This window comes from Mauremys reevesii, linkage group 1 (genome assembly GCF_016161935.1).
Source record: "Mauremys reevesii isolate NIE-2019 linkage group 1, ASM1616193v1, whole genome shotgun sequence".
Taxonomy (NCBI): domain Eukaryota; kingdom Metazoa; phylum Chordata; order Testudines; family Geoemydidae; genus Mauremys; species Mauremys reevesii.
In genome coordinates this window covers 88,603,722-88,617,585 of record NC_052623.1, presented here as the reverse complement: position 1 = coordinate 88,617,585, position 13,864 = coordinate 88,603,722, and positions in this window count along the sequence as shown.

Below are 13,864 nucleotides of genomic sequence, written 5' to 3'. Positions count from 1 at the left end.
TTGAATGGAATTTAACACTTTAATAACCTATTACTGAGTCCAGGAGCATTAGCTTATTCATTTTAATGCTAGGTTCTTCTTAGGTCAATTTTTACTTTCGGATCACGACTCTGTTATTCTTAAAAGTTCAACAAATTTATTAATTCATCAAGAATCACAGAGGAATATTTTCAATAATTGTATACATCAAGTTTAGATACAGCAAACATTCTAGGCATGAATTAAACATAAAAAAAAATTGCAATTTTGTAAACAATTTGCCTAGACTAGTGTTGGTGCCCATCAGCAGTATTGTAGAACAACACAAATCACCAATATTTATTATTGCATTTTCTTATAGTCATTTATCAGCTGCAGTTTTTTCATTCTTCTTCATATGGCTGATGTAAATGTAGAGCAACAACTATAATTTTTCATTCAGGTGGTTAAACCAGATAATTGGGTCAGGAGTAGCAGAGTGTATTGCTGTGATGCCTCATTTGTATTTGTGAATCAGTCATTGTGTTGTTTTATGTTCCATTGTCTGGTCTATTCATGGTATGTTCTCATCCTAAGTGAGAAATCATGAGTAATGCCATCAACCTGGCAATCGAACATTGATCAACATGTGCCAGTCTTCAGAGCAACAACTCAAGCCACCATAACTGTCATCTTCAGGGCCAAGCAACATGCCAGATAGGTTCTTAGATATTTTTCACACTTCAAGTAATTCTTCAAGGAATAGGGATGCACTTATCTTAAGTCAATTATGAATGTAGCACCTGCTGTTTCTTGTGTTTGGTTTGACAGAGACTAATTTAAAGCATCAAATGAAATGATTAAAATTATGTCTTGAGACTCTCTTAGGCCTTATAAAGTAGAAATATGCATATATATAATTATTTATTTAAAATCCACAGTATAGTTCCTTGAGGTCTCATTAGAAAGAAAGTAGATTCAACAAGGTAACTTTCAGTTACTTCTACTAAAGAAGACTAATAGAAATACAATCTCTGAAATGAAATCTTCCCACTTCTCACTCCCAGTAACCCTGGGTTTGGGGAGATTTTATACATATGGCTGGTCTAAATCTCTGGTAGCACTTCTGGATTCTGCAACTTCTTTTGTGGGTTCTGTCAACTCTGGCATCCTATACTGTGACCTCAATTTTTATGCCCTGTTTCCCGATTTCTTTGGAAGTGACAATGCTCTTCTTTCTATTAGCCAACTGAGCTCTCAGATTTTATCTTTCTCTGTTTCTCTGCTGCTTCCCTCAATATGCAGGAGATGGCAAAGATTTATAAAACAAATTGTATTCCTTTTTATTGGAGGCTTTTATATTCTATTCATTTCTAGATTTATAATTCTGTATTGACACAAACTATTAATTTGTATCCCCTTTTTATACACAAGTTAGGTGATTACACCTATAAATTTTTCTCTTCATTCTTATCCCATTCATGTCATTTTAAGAGTGAAACAGTCACTTAAAAAGAAAACAAAGTCCTTTATAGTTCCTTTACATTTAGGGTGCATAGATATAGCCAAAGATTGTATGGACTAACACCTTTTATATCATATCCTCCAGGGCTTACAGCAGAACAAGACACATATTGAAGGAACAAGTCAGATAATTTACACATAGAGAGACATATTCTTTGGGGGATTCAGGAAGTTCTGATCACTGGAACCTCCAGCTTTCTGTCACAAGGCAAGCTATTCCTAAATGGATTAAAATTAAACCTACATTTTTTCACCTGTTTAAAACCTGATTAACTCCCAGAACACAATGGACCACTGTGCATAGGGAAACAGAATGTAACCCTTGTTAGTCAACCTTTGGTGATTTTTGTGTAGCTAGAGAGACAGAGAGAAATTACATCCCTATGGTTATGAGAAACATTTGCCTAGTGAATAACAATAGCTTGAATTTTTTATTTAAATGTCCCATTTGTTATTCTTGAAGTACTAGAGACAGGAACTTCATTTTATCTGGAATTGCTTAAGCAAGGTGCCTCAACTGGGAAGTGGTCTTCTATTCTAGGCAGAGGTATATGTGTATATACAATCGTGTATATGTAACCCATGTGCCTAATAGGGAGCTATCTCTTTAAGACACCCAATGACGGGAGGTAGGAGTGAGTTGTGTCTGGGTCATTATTGCTAGGCAGATTTAGCATTCCACCTACAGAAGCTTCTGGAATTGGGTGTGGTAATTTTGGGTATGCTCCAATAGGTTCCCTGTTGCTGGGGTCAGACTCCATGAGGGCAAGCAGTCAGGTCAGGGGCTTTACAAAGGGTCATGTCCACTGTGTGAGTTGGGAGAAGCTGAGCCCAGGAGCAGGAAGCAGGCTGTTGACCCTAACTCTGAAACATCTTGCAGCAGGGTTTTCTTTAAATCTATAAACTTAACTAAGTGGTTGGTTAATCAGTTAGCTGTCTGGCTAGCAGTGATTTCAACAGAGGAAGAGTCTTCATGGATTCCAACCAAAGATTCCTACAAGCAAGTGGAGGGAAGATGTTGTTTTAGACTCAGCAGACTATATAGATTTAATGATCAAAGACTCTCTAACTGAGACTTAGGTGAACTAAACCTAAACTTTTGGGAACTCTCAGTTTTTTCTCACTGTGTTTCTAATGTTCAGACTTTAATTTGTTTTCTTTATGTTTATGTATAACTGTGAAGATAATGTGCGTGGATTATAAAATAGCCATGTTATGCTGTAAAATTAGATTATTATTTGTTTCTTTATCATAAGATTTTATAGAGTTATTTAATTAAATTCATTTCTTTATTTCCTTTTTGGACTTGAATGTGGGGAGGTTGACCCTGTGCAATCCTTGCTGAAAATCCTTTGAGACTGAACTCGGGTCTCCAGCTACTTTTCTATGGGAGTTGGGTTTTTAGGCATTGGAGAAGGGCAATGAAGTGAACTCTAGCCCATCCAATGGTTACATATGCTGGAATCTTTTTTGGGTCCTTGATAGGGAAATAGAGTGATAGCTTTTTTGATTTAAGGGACAGAAGGAATTAATAGTTATTAAAATAAACTAAAGGCATATTTGACTTCTGTACATCTCACAGTTATGCTGCATTTATAATTTGAAGGTTATTCTTTTCAATAACAATGGTTAGAAACTTACGGAAAAAAATCAGTCTGCATCAACTGAATAAGTGATTTGTACCCAGCCACAGAAATGCATCGAGCAAGTCAGATCTGGCCGTCGAGCCTTGCTTAACACAGAGATGTCCTAAAACAAGATTGCTGGTTGTGACTAACTAAATAAAACAACAGTGATGCTGTTGAGTAGGTCAAAAACATTGCAAAAAAAAAGTGTTAGAAGAGAAAAAAGTGCTCAACTCTTAGTTCTGGTGTTACATTCAGCACATGCAGAGGTCAGGAGTTCCCCAACTTGGTTCACGGCTTGTTCAGGGTAAGCCCCTGGTGGGCCGTGAGGTGCTTTGTTTGCTAGAGCATCCGCAGGTACAGGGAATGGCGAACCGCAGCCACTGGAAGCTGTGAGTGGCCGTACCTGTGGACAATCAGGTAAACTAAGCGTCTCGCGGCCCACCAGGGGCTTATCCCTGAACAAGCCATGAACCAAGTTGGGGAACCCCTGTCATAGTTGATGCAACTCCCATAGACTCCAACTGGATACAAAAGGTTGGTAAATAGGAACCTGCTGATGCACTGGTCAACAAGAGTCTTCCAAGCTCCAATTCAAGTTAAGCATACAATGGCCATGTCTTCAGAAGGATCTGGAAAGACACCTTGAAAGTTCCAGTAAACAGAATGTGCTGACATATATCATATACTAAAGGAGAATACTCTGGTATGAACACCACACCAATACATCAGAAGAGAGACACTAGTTGTTTGAGCTGTTTTATGAGCTCGGCAGTGGTCAAGTATCCCAAATGCCTTCCAGATAGCAGTTACAATCAAAAGTCTATTTTTACCAGCAGCTGCCACCAGATTAAATCCAAGATGATGCAATTATTTCCTATTCCTGGAATAATTCTAGTCTGCCCAGTATTGCTGGAGCTGCAGTCGTGACTGTAAAGCATCATCTCTGGTATTCCCCCACCTGGAAAGAGAAGAGACTGTCATCTCCTAACAATCCACTTGACAGCTAGCATCCAAACCCTATTAACTCCCCTTTTCCACAAGTTTGTTGAAGAAAATTTAATTTTATCTCTTTTTAGTTTTAAATAAATCCTTCTGAACCTAATACCAACATGGGTATTAAATTCTCTATAACCTTATTTTCTAATTCACTTGCTTTCATAAACAGCACCACTATCATCTCTCAAAACTGAGCAAATTCCCAAAACAGCAATGAACATCTCTGGTCTTGCTGAATCCTTTAAGAGGTTGCAGATTGACTGACCTGTAGAGAAAAAAATCTCCATAATTAAAGTAAATGACCTCTCACCTGGCACAAAAACATGTTTTTTTAATGAGGATTATATAAATTATGCATATTAAATACATGAAAAGCATTGAGACGTTGGATTAAACCTTGTGCTGAAGGACAGTATTGATATAAAATCAAACACCTGCAGATGAAATGGACCCTGAAAGTCAAATATGAAATAGAAAGCTATTTAAGAGTAGATCCAATTAGCTTCTTTAGTAATCTAATGTAATCAGTGCCCTAATGATACCGTAATAGGAAAGGCCAAAAGAGTCTAGGAAATAGTTTTAAGGAAAGCATTTGAGGCATGCAATAAGTGATATTGGCATGAACAAATAAATACCACTTTCATAACAGCAGTACAAGTGCATGGTATGTCCCATTATAACATCTGACCTTTAGGGTCAGATTCTGCCCTTCATACTCACTGAGCTGTACCTTACTGCACTTCAAGTCTGGGTGTTTAAAGTTAGGTACCAAAATACATTTTTAGTCTCCATTTTGCTCCTTAAAATTAAGTATCCAAGTGTGAAAATTTCAGCATAAACATCATTTCCCCCCGATAGTTGGATTCCAAAAAAATTTGAGGTAAATCACTTTGCCCATCATGAAGTAAAACATAGCAAATGCTTAAATGTTTCTAATAGTTTAGGTCAGGAAGTGAGAGAATACTGCCATAGCTCACTAGCATCCCTAACATTTTTGAGACCACTGCAAAAAAATGACCGAAAGTTGCTTTTCCATAGGTAATGTCACAGCTTTAAGATGCAATACTGTATCTCAGGACCTTCCAGAGCTAAAAGCAACTGTTCTGTGTCAATTAGGCACTCTCACTCCAGGTGAGCCAAGAGATGGCTGTATCTCTACATCACAGCCTGCTGCACAGAACTCTGGTCTCCAGGAAGTGGGTATTCTTTAACAGGAACTCCGTACTATTCAATGAAATTCAACTTGGACAGAACTGCATTGCCCCTAGCCTGATTTTATTAAGCGTTGTCTTGCACAAGGATCACAAGATCAGGCCCCATGGGCAACAACCAGAGCTGGTGTATAGCAGCAGAGCTGCATTGGATGAAAGTCATTTATAGCAGCAGAGGACCTAGCTCCATCTGTGATCACTCTGATGCCCTGCATCTATTGTTACATTTTATACTTGTTCTTGTTTGTTTGTTCTGTATCTTTGTGTATAGTTGCCTGTGGGTTGTTTTTTGTTTGTTTGTTTTGTAGATGGCTTTTTAATGTTTGTAAAACTTTAATATAAAGGAAACCAAAGAAAGCATTTTAAATTATTACAAAATTGGATATCTCCCCCAGGAATTTGAATTGTAGGAAATGGAGAACAAAGAACTACAGAGCACTTATTTAATAATTCAGAATTGCTTCCATGAAAATACATCAACTAAGTTTAGGTGCCTAATAATATTGAAAAATTATGTACAAGTAAAATTGTGTGCCCAGTCTCCCTTTTCCATTTGTATGTATGCAATAGAGACGCTTTTGTTTTGTTTTACATAATTCTATCCTCTCAGATTAATTATTCAACAAACATTTTAGTTCAATCTCTGTTTATAAAAAAAATCAGGGAAAAAAATTACAAGTATTTTCCCTACTTAAAAATAATCACAGTGTAGCACCCGCTCCTGTTCACTGGCCCAATATGAAGTTCTTCGAGACAGGGGAAGCCAGCCTTGCAACTTTTTACACAACTTTGTGGAACTGGGCCTGAGGCTCCTTTGTGTGCTCTGTGTTGTGTGTCAGTGTGTGCTCACCTCAGACCAGACCCTCTCATATAAACCACCAGGAACAAGGCTTTATTCTGGAAAGAATATAGAACAGGATTACAGTTCAGCAGCCTCCTCTCTGCTTGCCTGCTATGTGCTCCTAGCTCAGTCAGTGCCAAGACCTCCTGCTGGGGGCGCAGAGGGTACATCCTGTCAGGAACCAGGAAGTTCTTCCAACATGCCACAGTTTGTAGTCCATAACTTGTAGTTCCCACAGCTGCTGTTGAAGCATTCTGAACCTTGGATAACAATAGTATCCAGCATCTATGCCTACTAACATAGTTGGCCCCAAGAATAATAATTATTCTAGATTATCTGTTTCATCTGTACTGCCATTTTCCGGGAAACCTCACTTCTGAAGCGTTAGCTCTTGTTTCAAAAGTACATGAAACAAAGTTGCCAACTATTGTACATCTATACACTGATCCAAAAAAAAGTTCATGGAAAGATATTCATTGTAAAGGGCTTCTATAGCTCCAGAAGTGATCGATCAGCCCCACTACTCTCTTCAATGTTGATATGAAACTAATTCGGGTGGAATTTCATTAATGGTTCTGTTGCTTTAGGAGCACCCCGCCCATCCCTTTTTGCTTTGGGCACCCGGCGGTCTGATGATGGCTGTGCCAATTGTTCTTTCCCCTTTAATAATATGTAAAAAGGAGTTTCTGTGAAAGGAAGTGAGTATCTTTCCCAACATCATAATCATATTATTTTCTTTATGGCTTTTTAGTTTAAAGTTTTTAACTGCTTTTTTAAAAGGGAAAGTTTAGGTCCATTTTAGAAAAAAAAGCATGATTGCATGCATTATTGAGTTTATAAATCTTGTTGGGCAAGCACCTAGTGTAGCACTAGGAAAACAGCAATGGAGAACCACCACCATCTACTGCAACCAAGGGAAATGCTGAATTCAGCCAAATCCTTTTCTCTCCCACACCTCCTTTTCCTATTTAATTTTCAGTTTATTAGTCATTTGTTTCTACATCAGTAACACCCACAATGCTTTCTCTGATACTAACTTCAGTATGTGAAGCAAGAAAGAGAAAACTTTCAACAGATAAGATATATTAAAGATAAGCCATCTCAATGAGACATTAGACACCTATCAAAAGGAGACAGAACCACAGATACAGAATACAGCCAATGCCTGTCAATCTATTTCCAATTCCAGTGATTCAGTAGTGACTATGTTATCAGATGTCTCAGTTATATTAATGGCTACCAATTAATCTACGTCCTCTGGGGCATTAAATCTATGTAAAATAACCATTATTCACTCATTTCTAATTCTAGTTTGTCTTGATGCAACAAAACAAAAGCAATCTCATATGCAGTTGGTGGATGATAATGCAAACATTTAGCCATGGTAGTAGGTAGAGGTGGTTTTGAAATTCTGTGATGGAACTTTTCTGTCAGACAATGCCAATTTGTTGAAATCAAAATGTTCCCTGGAGAAGGTGTGCTTTTGACGAAGGTCTGATGGACAGTAGCTATGGTTCAGGTGGAAACCTGCCTGGATTCCTGCCATCAAATCTGCCTGGCACCTCAGCAGCCTGCTTGATGTGGTATGGCAAGCCTTGAGCCTGGAAGCCCTGGCCCAGAACTCCTAGGCACCTCAGGTCCTGTGCAGCTCGCTTGGTGGGCTACCAGGTAGTGGGGCCCCCAAGATCCCAGATTCTCTGCAACTTGCTAGATGGGCGGACGGTGCCAGATCCCAAGCTCATGGCTCTTCAGCAGTTAGGGCTCTTAGGGCTTCCAGTTTCTGCAACTCCAGGACAGCCAACCAAGTGGACTGCCTTGAAGCCAGGGCTCTGTTCCCTTTCAATTTTTTTTACTTTCCTTCAGAATCAGAACTAAACCAAATTTCAAAATATCAAAATCATTCACTAAATGGAATTACCTTTCTCTTCCCCACTCCAGTCAGAAGTTTGAGAGTTCTAACACTGTTTTGTATGCTCCTTTGCTGGCTGGGTGATCTTGGGTGAGTCAATTAAATCTTTCTGTCTAAATTTCCCCATACGTAAATAGAGATAATTAGGGCTCTCAAGTGATTTAAAAAATAATTGCAATTAATAGCACAATTATAAAAATTGATTTTCTACATTTTCAAATATATTGATTTCAATTACAACACAGAATACAAAGCGTACAGTGCTCACTTTATATTTATTTTTGATTACTAGTATTTGCACTGTAAAAACAAAAGAAAATAGTATTTTTCAATTCATCTAATACAAGCACTGTAGTGCAATCTCTTTATCATGAAAGTTGAGCTTACAAATGTAGAATTATGTACAAAAAAACTGTATTCAAAAATAAAACAATGTAAAATTTTAGAGCCTGCAAGTCCACTAAGTCCTATTTCTTGTTCAGCCAATTGTTCAGATAAACAAGTTTGTTTAAATTTACAGGAGATAATGCTGTCTGCTTCTTGTTTATACTGTCACCTGAAAGTGAGAGTAGGCATTTGCATGTTGTAGCTGCATTGCAAGGTATTTACATGCCAAATGTGCTAAAGATTCATATGTCCCTTCATGTTTCAACCACATGTCCATTCCAGAGGACATGCTTCCATGCTGATGACTGGTTCTGCTTGATAACGATCCAAAGCAATGCAGATTGACACATTTTCATCATCTGAGTCAGATCCCACCAGCAGAAGGTTGATTTTCTTTTTTGATGGTTTGGGTTCTGTAGTTTACGCATCAGAGTGTTGCTCTTTTAAGACTTCTGAAAGCATGCTCCACACCTCATCCCTCTCAGATTTTGGAAGGCACTTCAGATTTTAAACCTGAAATACTTTCCTCATGGATTGTATCTTCTAAATGGACAACCTACCCTAAATGCTCAATTACTGAGGGAGAATCTTCACTCATTGATATATTTTGCTTTCCACAGCCAAATCTCTGTACAACTTTTCATGAGTAATGTACCCAAATACTTGGATGCTAATATCTAAACTGTATTCTTACATTTATTCACCTAAATTTGGGTTATTGCTGATTATGTACTGTATGTATCATATGACTTTTAAAAAACAAACTTTGTATTTCTGGATAATATAAGCACTATACCCAGATGTACAGACACTCTTATCTCAGCCTGTGTGTTCTATAACTTTAACATTAGCTTGAATATTTTTTTTATATGTGGCACGTAAATACCTTGCAATGTCAACTACAAAATTGCCAGGCAATGCCTGCTCTCACTTTCTGATGACATTGTAAATAAGAAGAGGGCAGCATTATCTAATGTAAATGTAAACAAACTTGTTTGTCTTAGTGATTGACTGAACAAGAAGTAGGACTGAGTGGACTTGTACCTCTGAAGTTTTACATTGTTTTGTTTTTGAGTGCAGTTATGTAAGAAAAATATCTACATTGTTGCAATATCTATATGTTGCATTTTCACGACAAAGAGATTGCACTACAGTACTTGTATTAGGTGAATTGAAAAATACAATTTATTTGGTTTAACATTTTTATAGTGCAAATATTTGTAATAAAAATAATATACACTTTGTATTCAATTACAACACAGAATGCAATATATATGAAAATGTAGATAAACATCCAAAATATTTAATAATTCTAATTGGTATTCTATTGTTTAATAGTGCAGTTAAAACTGTGATTAATCGTGATTTTTTTAAAATTGTGATTTTTTTTTAGTTAATTGCATGAGTTAACTGCAATTAATCGACAGCTCTAGAGATAATATTTACCCACCCACCTCAAAAGGGTTCTGTGAGTATTAAATAGTTAACAATTGTAAAGTACTTTATACTTATAAAGTGCCTATATAAATACTAAGTATTAGGAGTATTCTACCTTACATATAGTAGGAAGAATTCAAAGGTAATGTGTAACCTGATGAACATTGGCCCTCCTAACATTCTAAGACTCATTTGCATTAAACTACACTCCCTTAAACCTATTTACATCCACTTACTGGGTTTTTGATTTGCAATAGTTTTAAAGGAGTATCATTTGGTGTAACTTGCATGCCAAGGAGCCAGAAGACAGTGTTAGTTAAAGTAAGGAGTTACTCACTTTTTACTTACACTTTTTTAACAGCCTCATCCAAGGGGTTTTTTTTGTGTGTGTGTGTGTGTGCTTAATTTGTTTCTTTTGGTTCCTCCACATTTGCGTTATGCCAACCTAAACTTCCTTTAGCACAGAGGCTAAACTCACACATGGGTGAAAAAGGGGGGTGGTAAATTATAAATCTTTAAATTCAGTCATTGTGAGTGTAAATCAGTGTAGAAGGAGTCTGAATTGGAGAGTGTTGGCTGGCTTAAACCCAGCCTGAGAAAAAGGGCTGAAATTTTTAACAAGCAGAGCACAAGCATTTTGAGGCAGGTCTGGAAAAGTGTTTTGTTCTCCACCAATCAATTTGTAACAGAGTCCTCTTTACCATAATCACACCATGCCAAAGGCTGATCAAGATTTTCAGATGGTATTTTGGGATACTCACCATACTTGACTGAGAGAGATCTTCAGCTTGCCCCTGCCTCTTGCTGCAGAAACGGAGCACAGACACTTGTTGCTTTCATCCCTAGAGAGACTAATTTACTTGTATTGGCTTACTTGTTCAAGGCTATTTCCACAGGGAAATGCATAAAAACTGAGATCAGGTCTTCTACTTCTATATCTCAAAATTGTGGGTGGTTCTGGCTGACAGCTCCAAAGACCAACTCTTCATGTTTATGTTCTAGCTTGTTTTCTGCCTGTGCATGCAGAATAATATTGCCTATTTATGTATTTGAAAGTTTTCCATTTAAGTAAATGAATTCCTCTCTAACTTCACAAACTGACGTTTGTATACTAGCAAGAGCTGTAGTGAAGTTTTATGCAGATCTTTACTTGGTATTTTGCCAGGGATACAGGGGAGTATGCTAGGTGTTATTCCTCTGCCAACCAGTTCACTAGATCTTTAATCAATATTTTTTTTTCATTTTTGGTTGCATTAAGGAGACATATATATGTAGTGATGGATTAAGCTTTCTTTTTGCCAAGTCACATAAGCCTGTGGATTTCTCTATAGCCAAATGCACTCTGCTGAAGAGAGCTATTATACAGTGTTTTTCATAGCCCATTTTCTTTCTACAAATTTAATTTTTGTCCATGTTTCTATTTTCAGTCTATTTTGTAGCTTAAATTCATTTCCTGACCCTTTACTCCCAGTTTATTTTTGCCTTTACGTTGTGTTCAGCTTCTTTCCAGATATTTTTTATGAAGTCTAGCAAGCTTGTTAGATGGGTATTGCTTTCCTTCTATTATATATTTATGCTTTTTTTGTTATCTTTTGTGCTGTTTAATCCATGCTTTCTTGTGTTGCCTTTATTGATGTTGATCTACCTTTTCTTTGTAAAAATAAAAATAAAAATATCATGCTCTTTTCCCCATGTGTCTCCTACAGCATCTGAAGGCCAATTAGATCAACCTGACTCTTTGGTCAGAAAATGGACAATAAAACTAATCAGCCAGCCCCTATGTTGACTATCATATTTACTACCCCTACTCAAAAGGATCATCAATATAAATTGCACCAATGTTTCTAACAGCTGGACATGGAAAAACAGGTTGTGGTAAAAAAAAAGTTGTTCTGTGTGCAGGAAACAAGAATCAAACTGTCTCTTTCATTGTATTCTGCATTATGACCAAGCATTATGATTATGATCAATCAGAACTTTACTGTTTGTTGCAATTACAGAGCAGAGAAAAACACGAAAAATTACAAGAGCAGGTAGTGTTTTTCAAGCAATTTATCATCTTTTAGTATTAAGGGACAGATCTTGGCCCTTGCTATGCACAAGGAGTGGGAAGAATCCTTACTCCCCTCTGCCAGTCACTCACTGTGTGGGTTGCAGCCTAGGATGTGAAGCAGTCTCTGCAGAGCCACTTCTTCCCCTCCCACATGGGTGGTTGAAGCGGGGGTGGGGGATGGACAGAGCTTTAGTCTGTGTCCAACCCCAAGGCACCAGGCAGCATGGTTACACCTTAGTGCCATAGCAAGGTATAGGGATTGTGCCAGGTATCCCACCCAGTGCAGGGCTAGAAGAGGTAGGCAGGTTGTGACACAGAGCTTCCAAGCTATTCCTAAGGCAGCTGCCCCATACACAGGGCTTGTGTCAAACCACAGTTTACCCCTATGTCCCCAGTAGTTACAATGAGCTTCCAGTGACATAATGAAGGTCTCCAACAAATTCCCATAAGAAGAATTGCTCAGGTGCAAAGATCACACAAGACTTCTCTCTCTGGAAGCCCTGGCTCAATACAGGCAATCTCTCAGTGGAAGATGATGATGTAGTAAGGCTGCCTTCTGTTGGTGGAACCCCCTGGGAACAAATGCAGTACAAACAGGAGTGCAAGTACAGTGGTACCCTTCAGTACCCCATACTTGCAAGTGATTTCTAGCTGGTATGGGGTACCAGAAAGATGTAGGGCTTCTGTACAGCCCCATGCCAGCAGCTCTGCCCCCTCCTGCCCCCACACAGCTTCATAGCCCCGCCAGAGGACATGGCTGAGGGGCGTGGCTGCATTCTGCTCCTTTCCCCACTGCCGCTGCAGGGAAAGGAGCAAATGCGGCTAGGGCATTCATTCTTAACAGCACAATACATATGCTAAAAAAACTTAAACAAAGCCTTTGTTTAAGTTTGTTAGCATATGTATTGCTGTTTAACATTGGTCAGGACCAAGTTAAAGGCACAGGAGTTGGTCATTAGTGTTCTCCACCCACAAACGGTGCTCTGAAGAAACTGATTAAAATCAGTATGGACACAGAACTAAAGGACCTAAGTGGCCTGGTTGACTGGATAAATGAAAGATGCACTTTTGAGCAGCATCTCTTTTGGTTTTGCAGGCTGAGCAGCCTCTGTCCCTCCATATCTGGCTACATGCCTCAGGGGTTTACAGATGCTCCCCGGGTTACGCAAACCCGACATAAGCAAACCCGCACTTCTGTAAGCTGGTTTTGGTTTTTTTTGTGTAATTGTCAGATATACGTCTCCGACTTACTCAAAATTAGACTTATGCAAGGCGTTCAGGAACGGAACACTTGCGTAAGTCAGGGAGCGTCTGTATTGTTTTCTATTCCACTTGTGACACCTCTGGTGCTATTGTTTCCAGATGTGACCTTCATGTTCTAGAAAAATGTCTTACGATGAACATGGCATTACACGACGAATCTAATACCAAACAATAAAACAGGGAAAAGATGTAGGCCTCTGTCTAGAATAATATACAAGTGAGTTCAATCTAATTATGCAACAAGAAAACTTGGCAAACCAGTAGTGAAAGAAATAAACTTCCCCTTGCAATCCTTGGAGCTATGTTAGACCACATATAGGACTGAAACACCAGTGGAATTATTCTTGTATATAAGCCACTGTCTAGGAACAATACACTATACATGGCTGAAAGAGAGAACTCAAAGATCAAGGATGATTCTCCTATAAATCTTTCCTCTTTACATTTCGTCTCCTTTTATCCATTTGTATCTTCCTTCCCTGTCTGCTCCTTCCCTTTTCTGTATCCTTGTGTGTGGTAGATGTAATGGTTTTATGTTTTGCGCGTATTGTATCTTTCAATTTCTAGGATTTTTTCACATCTGCAGAGCTTGTTGCCTGTTTTATTTCCAGAATTGCTCGGTGTCCATAAACCAGGCGACATTCACAGACTTTGTTC